Raw genomic sequence first — 10,398 nt, 5'->3', positions numbered from 1 at the left:
TCAACTTCCACGCTTAACAGTCCCCTTTCAATTTAAAAGTTGTTTTTTATATCGAAAGGTCAACTGGGAGAATCCATAATTAGCGATACTCCGATAATATTAAGCGAATCCATCGAAGAGATTAAAAAATATTGTAAGAAAGTTCAAGATAAAATAGGGTATGAGAGAGCAATTAATTCCTGCTTTGAAACATTGAAAAATGAGTCTGAAGATAAGTAGTAATCGGCATGTATTTACTTGACTTGAGACGGGAAATTTTTTATATGTTTTTAGTGAAAGTTGAGAGTTTCATAGCCAAGGTGTTGTAACTTGATCGCGGTCACGTGACCAACGTTACCAACACCAACAACTGTTACCTCATCTTTCCTTTTGTGTCAAGGAAGCCAAACCAAATAAGTGGTGATAACATGGCCTGTAGGCGCCTAGCCTGGCTATCAGGAGCCAAAGCTCCCGGCTTGGACAAATTATAACAATGAACGACTAAAGCTTCGACATAGTCCTTAAAGTATTTGGGGCCTGTAATAAACGTTTCGATCGAACTGTGTGAAGAAAACGTCTGTTGAGAAACTTAGACTTTAGTCAAATCTCTTTGACATGTTTAGGAAGGAAAATATGAAGGTCAATCTGTGGCCGGTCAAAGTATATCTACGTGGTGAATTAGACGAAGCGCAGAACTCGAGGCTGATTGATAGTTGATGGAAAAAGACCGAGAGGAAGACCGTTCGAAATCGATTTTGGAGCACATAATTGAAAAGCTGTTGCCGGCGTAACGAAGTTGTGGAGTCAGCCAAAACCGCACTTCGTTAAAAACGACTGTTAAGTAAGTGGTAACTTTGCACAATGAGATCCTACCTATATTCCACGCTCTGTTGTTTGAGTGGTAATTAAATAAAAATGAAACAAGTCTGTCATTATGTAACTATGCGAAACATATAATCCATATTTGCACCACAGCCCTATTGTTATGACGAGCATCCTCTGCATTACAAAGTACAATAATCGTTTTTGTAAGCAAATGCAAATAAAGCCGGCGTGTCTTTTTTAATGGATGCATAGGGATAAACGGTAAAATGTTTATAATAAGACAATTCAATTTATAATTGAAGAAAATTACGGTTGTAGCTTTTTGAGAGAGAAAAAAGAAGGAAAAGAATCCAAATTAATCTGAAATCTATTTACCTTCTATGCAAATCAAGTTTTCGTTCCTTTATCACACAGCCATTGAAATATATATGAGATTTTCTACCTTTTTCAAAGGGAAATAATTCAGTACGTGACGTAGATATGAAATGTTCAACAGACATTTGTTTACCGAGAGAAGAAAATGGGAAATTGTAACAAGAGTGAAGTTTTCGACAAAACGGAACGAGCGCTGCTAATCGTTCGATTTGGAATTTTAACTTTTCTTCTTTCGTAGGTGAAAATGCCTATTTTCTTAAAACAGTAGATGAAAATGGACATTTTCTTCTCTGGTAAAACAAGAGGCGAGAAAATTAACATTTTCTTCGCCGAGCTATCATCAGACGAAGCGTTAACAAAACATCATTTTCTCATGGCCTTTTGAGGCGAGAAAGTAGACATTTTCTTAGCCGAACTGTCATCAGACGAAGCATTAACAAATCATCATTTTCTCATGGCCTTTTGAGGGGAGAAAATAGGGGTAATCACACCGTACATATATGAAAACGTATTTTACAGTGAAAATACAGGATACAAGTAAATATAGATAGGTTAGGTATACGCGTCCGTATTCATGAATAACATTTTCGAATAACGAAATAATAACAAAATATGATGAGCACATAATGTAATCCAATAATTTAATCTTGTTCGAAAAAGAGTTGGTGTTTTCATTTCTCCTTGGTACGGCTATAACTCGAAGTTATATCCACCGTAACGATATGATAGAAAACAAATCTGCTTTTACTCAATGGAAACCGTAATGTGTTCCAAATGGACAATGAAAAATGTGGGCGATTTGCATTAATGCTTAAGCTTCCATATTGTTTTTTCTATTCGATTTTTTTATTAGAGAGATGCTGAAGTGAATTCACAAATGAATCCAATCAAACCGTACATTTGTTCATAATATTGACAAAGCTGTGTGCGTGACAATAATTATTGTCCTTGATGGTGCAAAATTCATAGAATAGATATTGTATCATCATCGACCCCATCAAATAAACTAAATAAATCCATCATCGATTTGATGGAGTCGAATGAATAGAGACTATGTCTGCACTGTGTAAATCATTCTTATTTGTCGGATGCAGGGGTCCCACACTTGTTACTTGGAATAAACGAACTATTTCTTGCAAAATCTTAAATCTTTGGTTGAACGTTTTTCTTAAAATTTCCATTTCGATGCGTTAAGAACGGAAAAATCTGCGAAAAATCGAAGTTTCGACGTCACATTTACTATTACTACATGTCGTTGAAAGTAATTATGTTACATAATGTATATGGGGCGCCAGTCCAGATTTGAAATCTCTTTCTTTTGTTACAGCAGCAGATAGGCCGTACAAGTTGCTCCAATCATAACAGTTAAACAATTAAATCGTGAGCCTAATAAAGTAATTTGCACCGAGATTCATACAACCTTTTTTGCCATAAAGGCATCTACAGTTTTCAAATTTTGCATATTAAGATTCTGAGTCGTATAGAATCACGGCAGAGTAAAATAAACCAGGCAGGAGCGGTTCATTTTCGAAACGTCAAATAAGGGACCTAATACACTGTATGAAAATGAACTCAAATGAACAATGACATAAATTGAAAAATTTTATTCGCAAAAAATATAGGGCTACTACATTATTCAGGTCCCTTGTCAAACGTCCACTCCTGCCTGGTTAACTTTACTCTGCAGTGATAAAACAAGAAAATCGACACGTAGCATCTCTGCAAATCCACTTTTCACGAAACGAAAAAAAGGTGAATTGTTACCGTATTTTCGGAGGTGTTTTCTCCGTTATCCTGCTTGTTTTGTTGAATTTTTTATTTTATGGGAATTGGATTCAACAAATAATTGTTTAGGATGTAATTGCTTTATCTCTCCGGTTATGGGCTTATTGATGGTTTTTGGGGCGCTGATGGATACATTCGCATTAATGGATAAGATCTCTTTTTATATGGGTCGTTGTTGTTGAAAAAACGAGAATCCGATTGGAAAAGAAGGTTTGTTTGTTTATTAACTATTAGTATAGTTAGATTCATCATCACCTGCGTTTACAGTTACATGCAAAAAAAAGTGTTTTTCGAATATAGAAGAAAGTGAACTGTCATGCTGTGTGCCAACCACCTACACATAGTTTACTGTATATTTCTATAAAAGTTTCCAAATCAGAATAAATCTCTCGTCCCTTTTCTCTGCTTTACTAAAATGGAGATTTTTTTGTAGCAGGCCGAAATATAAATACCAACAAATCGAACTTACTTAAGGGCGGACCCCACCTCAAAGAAAAACCCTGACCCGTAACTTTTTTTTTTGTTATTTATATTGAGATCAAGTTTCATCTACTGTTGCTGTCCACACCATGTCACGTTAAATATTTCTTCTAAAAAAAAGCTCTACTTTAACCTCGTAAACTTTTCACTAAAATTACTTTTTAACTTCATTTTTCCTATTCAATGCGAAGGCTAACAAAGTTTTTCATTATCCACAATGCCAAATGCATACACGAATTGCCAAGGGAATAATACCATTTCCACGTATACATCCATCCCAGGAACCTCACCTGTTGTTCGCAATTACCGAACTTGTCAGATTTGTGACAACACTTCTATACAACACACATCCATACCACAAATTCACTTTATGTTAATATAATACCAAGGAAAACCACATTCGAATAATATTATGACACGAAATCCCCCATCCATCGTACACAGAATTAATATTCAATGCAAAGTGGATGCTATCTGATTTTGTGGGAAATGTTTGTTTCGAGATTATTGATTGCGTTCGTTGTATTCATAAGTTCATCAAAACATTCTCTCTGTGTCTATCTAAGCAGGGTAGAAAAGAAGACCTTTAGGCTATTAGATTTCCGTTTATTTTAGTAACGAAAAAAAGTGTTTTTAAGAGTATGCAAAACAGAGCCGTATCTAGAATTACTATAAAACAAAATAGGAATTGGACGAAAAGCAAATACCATACCATAAATGGAGAAATTCGAGAGGATGTGGATGAAGTAAAAGATTTGGTATCGATCTAGTAATAGAATATCTAGACGAAAAGAAAACAGATAAGACAACCAACGTGCTGTAGTCAGCTGTTATGAAAGATACAAACAAGGAAGAATTCTGATGTTATCTGCTTATTAAAAAAATAATCAAACCCCAGACAACGATATGAAATTCCATCACGACAACAAATACAGGAAAGAAAATTACTTTTAAAATAATTTTCCACTTCATAAGCCCTGCCATCCGATTAATAATATCTACGCAATCAATGTCATTCAGAAAATTACGTTTTATCAACGATGAAAAATTCCTTGTCATTTATTGACATTTACCTTAATTCCTTCCACTGAGCTTTTGACTTGTGACACGAAATAATTTTCCCTGATGCTCTATCATAATGGAATGCTGTGGGACGACAAGTTATACGCTGTGCTACATTGTTTCGTATCTAAGATGAGACTTTATTTTGTATTGAGTTTTTAACGTGCCATTCATCCATTCATACATTCCAAGCACGTGTTGCAAATAATAAAATGATGGAAGAAAAGAACATTAAGGGAATGTTATATGTATCGCCGGGTAATACATGATTTATGTGCGAGTTGTCTATACTTTCTTTGAAATGGAAGTCTCATCGCCACAAGACACGTGGTTGAAAGTGTATCGATTTTAATGAAATGGTTTCTGTCGATGCTTTTAGTCTAATTTGAAGAGTCAAAATTTTAAAAAATTCACCGCCCAACATTTTAAGAAAGACGAGTGGCATAGCAAATTAACAATTTGTTGAAAGGAAAATTTTAAATTAGTAAAATTTATGAATGTAATGCTGTTGTTCTGACTGCGTCATGTTTAAAATACACAATTTATCTTAAGTGTTTCAGTTGTTTGAACACTTTTATCCTGACGCATATTAAAACTCATTAAGTCCTAAAAGAAATTCAGCGAAGTTTACATAGAATCGGAGAAATTGAAAGAAAAAATATTTATCTGAATACCAGTTCTATCGGTTAACCATTTTGGAACGGCAGACGTATCGCGATGCTATCGTTAAATCTGGTACTTCTATTGTTGAAAGTGTAGCCTAACGTTAATTTAAAAAATCTCTTACTTCGTTTGTTGTGGCTTGCATTTTTATATATTGAAACACATAAGCCTGAGGTCGTTAACATATGGCTAGCCATGGTCTTAACTAATGTTTTAGCTATGACTCAATGTTTAGACATGCGTTCAGCATAATATATATTCTAACGTTGTCATAGATGACAAGCACAACATGTTGTCCATTTGGAAGACGGAAAAAATTATGGGTGGCATCGGCCTAGAATATAACAGCAGTGAAAAAAAATTAAATCGAAAAAAGAAATCGGTTCCCAATACATTTCCCATACAAATTTACATATAGTTTAAACTTTATACTACCAATACCGGTTCCGCAGGGCTGGCTTTATAAAGAAAAACTTTCTGAATGAAAATAAGAAAATTAAATTTGTTTCAAACCGAACGAGAAAAAAGAAACTTCCGACAACATTTTTTTCCCTGTCGTCAGGTGTAACGTAAAAGTTAACGAATCATGTTTATTGTTACATCAAATTGATCTAGCAGGAAATCGATTATTACTTCCATCGCGACGCATAATTTGCTTTTGTAAGATCCTTTGAGAAGATATCTTATCAACATTATGCCTATAGATAAATTATAAATTCAAATTGACGCAGCAGCAATAAGGATTCCTTGTGATAAAGAGTTAAATTTGTTCCAATTAAACTTTGTGAAAAGTAAATGTTTTTCGGGTTTCCTTTTTCGGTGTTTACTGGCGTCCAATACAATTTGGGTGACAAATTACAGTAACCAAAATAAACAGAATATAACAACGCACAGAAGAGCATGACATGTTTCAGATATTGTCTGTGTTAACTTCATTCTGCTGTTCTCGGTTTTAATACTCAAGTTCAAACGTAAAACTAAATGATGGGGAAGGGAAGGGAAAGAGGAAAGCGTTTAGCATGTAAATCGTTAAATGCTGTCCTAATCATCCTGATTGCATCATAACACTTTAGTCGTGTTAAAAATTACTTCAAAGTGAAAAAGTTTTCGGCCTAACTTCATTAAGTAAAACCAATGCTGACAACTAAAGGAACTGTTTGAGTTTATCTAAATAGAAATATTCCAACCACAGAAGGAAACCCTCGTTGTTATACCATAATCCTTTGTTCGGCGTACAGAAAACGGTTTATAATTTCTATTTTACGAATACCAGAACGAAGAAAATTGTTCCTGAAATGGAAAGGTCCTTTTTTGTATGAAATTATTAAAAAGAAAAAAGTTCGAACGACCGGTTTTATCTTGCTTGATTGATTCGACAACAAATTTTGTTGTTGTACTCCATTAAAACCGCAGAAGACAACCAAAATTGTGTCCAACATTTTCTTTTTAATATTTCCACTACCCACTCATTTAACGCCGGGGAAAACTTCAGATTTTATTTCTTTCCTTCTTACGAATCACTTTTCTGATCGAAATAAATGATTATTTTTTTCTGTACGGTATAATTAAAGGGAATATTCATTCGTAAGGAATTTATTTCTGTATCAGGTACGTAAGGACATTTTTTCAGGGAAAATTTTTAAATTCCGAAAATCTTTTTGTACGACGTACAAGATAACATCCATGAGATTACTATTTAAGTAAATAAATTCTTTTACTTTGTACGGCCAACGTGAACTAAATGAGATTTAAGTCTCGAAATAAGTACGGATCTCAAAATAAAACCAACCTCAACGAAATGCCGAATCGTAAAATGATGTACCATTCCGAGTAACATGGGATGGACCACTTAAGGAAGCTTATTTCCACAATGTTTTCTTATACAGAACACAAGTGTGTGTGTACACACTGTACAGTACATTAAATCTTTTGAGAGTTTATGTGTTTTTCCACCAACGCTAAAAGTGTTTGTTGTTCAATTTACTACATTTTACACAAACTCTTTATCATTTCCTATTTTGCTATAACTCGAGGGGAAATTACGTTGTTAAGACTTGGGTCGTAAATACGTCTTTTAAATGGTGATTGACCGTTCAAAAATATTTCGCTGTCTAACTTAAGATACGAATGAAATTACCAGTGAAATTGGATTCTCTTGTAACACCTGTGACCGAGCACTGAATAGTCTAACGTGATTTTTTCCGCTGTATTATTTACCTGCAACATACACGAGTCCCATTATTTCATCATATTCCTTGCCCCTCGATATTGTTTGCAATTTTATTCCTAAAAAGCTCGTTGACAGCACTTTGACGAGAAATGTTTTAATGACTGCGTGGTCGGTTAAACAACTTATCATTATTTACTGTCGGTTCCTTTATTACTTTTGCATATATCCTTAGCCATTTCTCGTTATATTTTCCTTTTACACATATAGCGCACACGACTACAGTTACAGACAGAATGTTATTTTTTGTATCATAATATTGTCTCATGCTGTTCGGACGATATTTTCTAAGATTCTCATTATTTGAGCACATTCTGTTGTGTTGTGTTATTACCAGTAAATTAGGTATATCATTGGCTGTTTACGGTTCGTGTAATGTTGCTGGTAAACTTGAATTTGTTTTCTTTCGTAACACTCTATATCCTCTAAGTCGATCGATTTGATGGAAAAAAAGACAAAATCAATTTGTTGTCTGAAACCTAATCTCGCTGGTTTAAGTGTGATATATGGGAAACAGAGCGTGAAATCATGTTTGCCAGATACTCATACAATCTATGGGTCGATTGAATGATTTGGATTATTTTAAAAACTGTTGAAGAATGGAAACTTCAACTGCAGTTGCAGAACTTTCTTCATTAGAAACGAATGTCACATGTTGTAATTTGTAATCCTTTATTTTCCCATGTTTTTTCAAAGCTAATTTCGCCTTATTCGTGCTTGTAATTTCATGCCCATAAAATGAAAAATTGTCTTCATTATGTCAACCTGAATTTTCTACAATGTTGATGTTGATTACATGAATTTATCGTGTAATAATAATATTGAGGCGTATAGAGACATAAACTCAATTATGGACTTTTAAAATCAATTTGCAAACTTTTAATTTTTAGCTCCGTGGGTGTATCGGGTCATTGTGTTTACTCTCACGTTTTGTTACATTTGTCTGAGTCTGCAAGCTTCTTTTTGATTAATGATTTAACGTAGGAACATGATTGAACACTTTTCTTTGTTCTAATAATTGATACGTAGAGTTAACAAGCCAAATGGAGACAGACGGGATAAATATGGAAATTAGTTAGACGATTTTTAACAACCATTAAAGCTGCTTTTTAAACGATAGTAAGATCTGTCTTAGGGTGAAGTTCATAAGATTTTCAGACATTTATGGTACTTAAGGTACCGGTGAATATACCGAGAATTAATACTCTTCTGTATATTGCACAGACACGAGTGTAACGAGTATACGTGTAATATACAGAAGAGTATTAGTGCGTGGTATATTCACTGGTATCTTATAATGTTTTATTGTATTGCGGAAACGATCAACTTATCGATATATTAATGTAGGATGCGCAATGCAATAAAGCTTTTTATAGAAGTTTTCACAGTTGACGCCGTGCTGTACGTCCCCTATCGAAAAACCATATTTTTCAGTGGAGGCTCCTTAGAAATTAAGTGAATGAATTGGTGGACAAATGAACCTAAAAATTAATTTCATCGAATCCTCACATGAAGGCTAGTACACAGTTCGTAAGACCGTGAAAATAAACGTTTACATCAACCTCTCTTGCATTTTAGTATTTTTCCTAACGCATGCTAAGAGGCTTTTTTAGCGAACGAAAGGTTTCCCCAGCGCGAGCCAGAGGCGAGTTCTGGAATCGAGTTCGCTAAAAAAGCCTCTTAGCATGTTAGGAACAACGTTTTGGTTATAGTGTGTCGGAAATGAGCGACAAAGTCGTGATATTTTGATACTAGATAGACAATATTCCACTCAGTAATTATTTGGAATGATTAATAAAATGAATCTTTAAAAAAAACATTTTACATTTGGAATATCTTATCTTACTAAGGTCATGAATTCACGAGTGTTGACTCAAGAACGAATTAAGTGGTGCTGCCTGTTTCTAGTTGTATTTAGTTTTAGTTTAAGTGGTCCCACCAAAGTTTACGTGTCCTTCTCCGTACAAACGCCGAATTACAATCACTAGTAAAAATTTTAATAGTGGAACGTAATTACGTAATTCTATCTTTCTCGTTCCTTTTTTTGTGAGACTTGTACACAGGCTTGACTTCTTCTTACTGACAAAGACCAATTTTATGGCTTTTGCGGCTGACTTTCTTATCAAACTTATCCAATATCATAACCAGTAATGTGGTACTATGGAATCAAATATGACTGCATTTGTTAAAAAATATGTTGGACGACATGGAAATTTGTTGATTGAGCGAAAAGTAGGGTCAATTTTCAAAGACCATCACTGCGTTTTATATTCTACTTTTCATACGTGGAATTCGAACAATTTTGCGTATCATTCATAAAATATGTGAATACGATCAGCTTTTAGCCCTGCACTCTCTTAACTAACGAGTACAATACCAAGGGGTGATTCATTCACACATTGTCGCAAAATTTTTCATTCCACGAACGAGAAGGAAAACGTAAATCACAGATTCCCGTCTTTATCAGAATCTACCACATCTACTCTACCGAACAAAACCGAACAAAAATTTTATTTTGATAAAAATGTATGAGAATGGTTTAGCAGAATTGTCCTACGTAGGACAGTAGGACGAGTTTTCAAAATGTTTCGAAAAAATACAAAAGCTTCTGTGTCTGAAGTGACAACTGATTTCCCCATTGAATATGACTTTAAGATTGATTTTCTCACATATCCTATTGCCTACAGCTAATCGGAAATGCTGAGAAAATTAATTCTGTTTTCCGCTCTGATATACAAACGCATATATGTTCGGTCATATTATACTATTCCATGTTAAAGTCGTTCTTCAACGCTTCAGAGTTAAATTAAAATTTTAAGTTTTAAGCTCGAAAATCCGATATTCATCTGTTTTTCCAGCACGCCTAACTTTTTCCGTAGCACATTCATTCCTGTTAATTTAACTTTATTTACACTAAAAGCCGTTTCTTCTGTATATTTGTTGAAAGGGAAAAATCATTCAAAATTGTAGCTAAATTTCTTTGCTTAGAAAATACCCGCAAG

Source organism: Bradysia coprophila, unplaced genomic scaffold (assembly GCF_014529535.1).
Source record: "Bradysia coprophila strain Holo2 unplaced genomic scaffold, BU_Bcop_v1 contig_324, whole genome shotgun sequence".
Classification (NCBI taxonomy): Eukaryota; Metazoa; Arthropoda; class Insecta; order Diptera; family Sciaridae; genus Bradysia; species Bradysia coprophila.
This window is presented reverse-complemented; position numbering follows the sequence as displayed.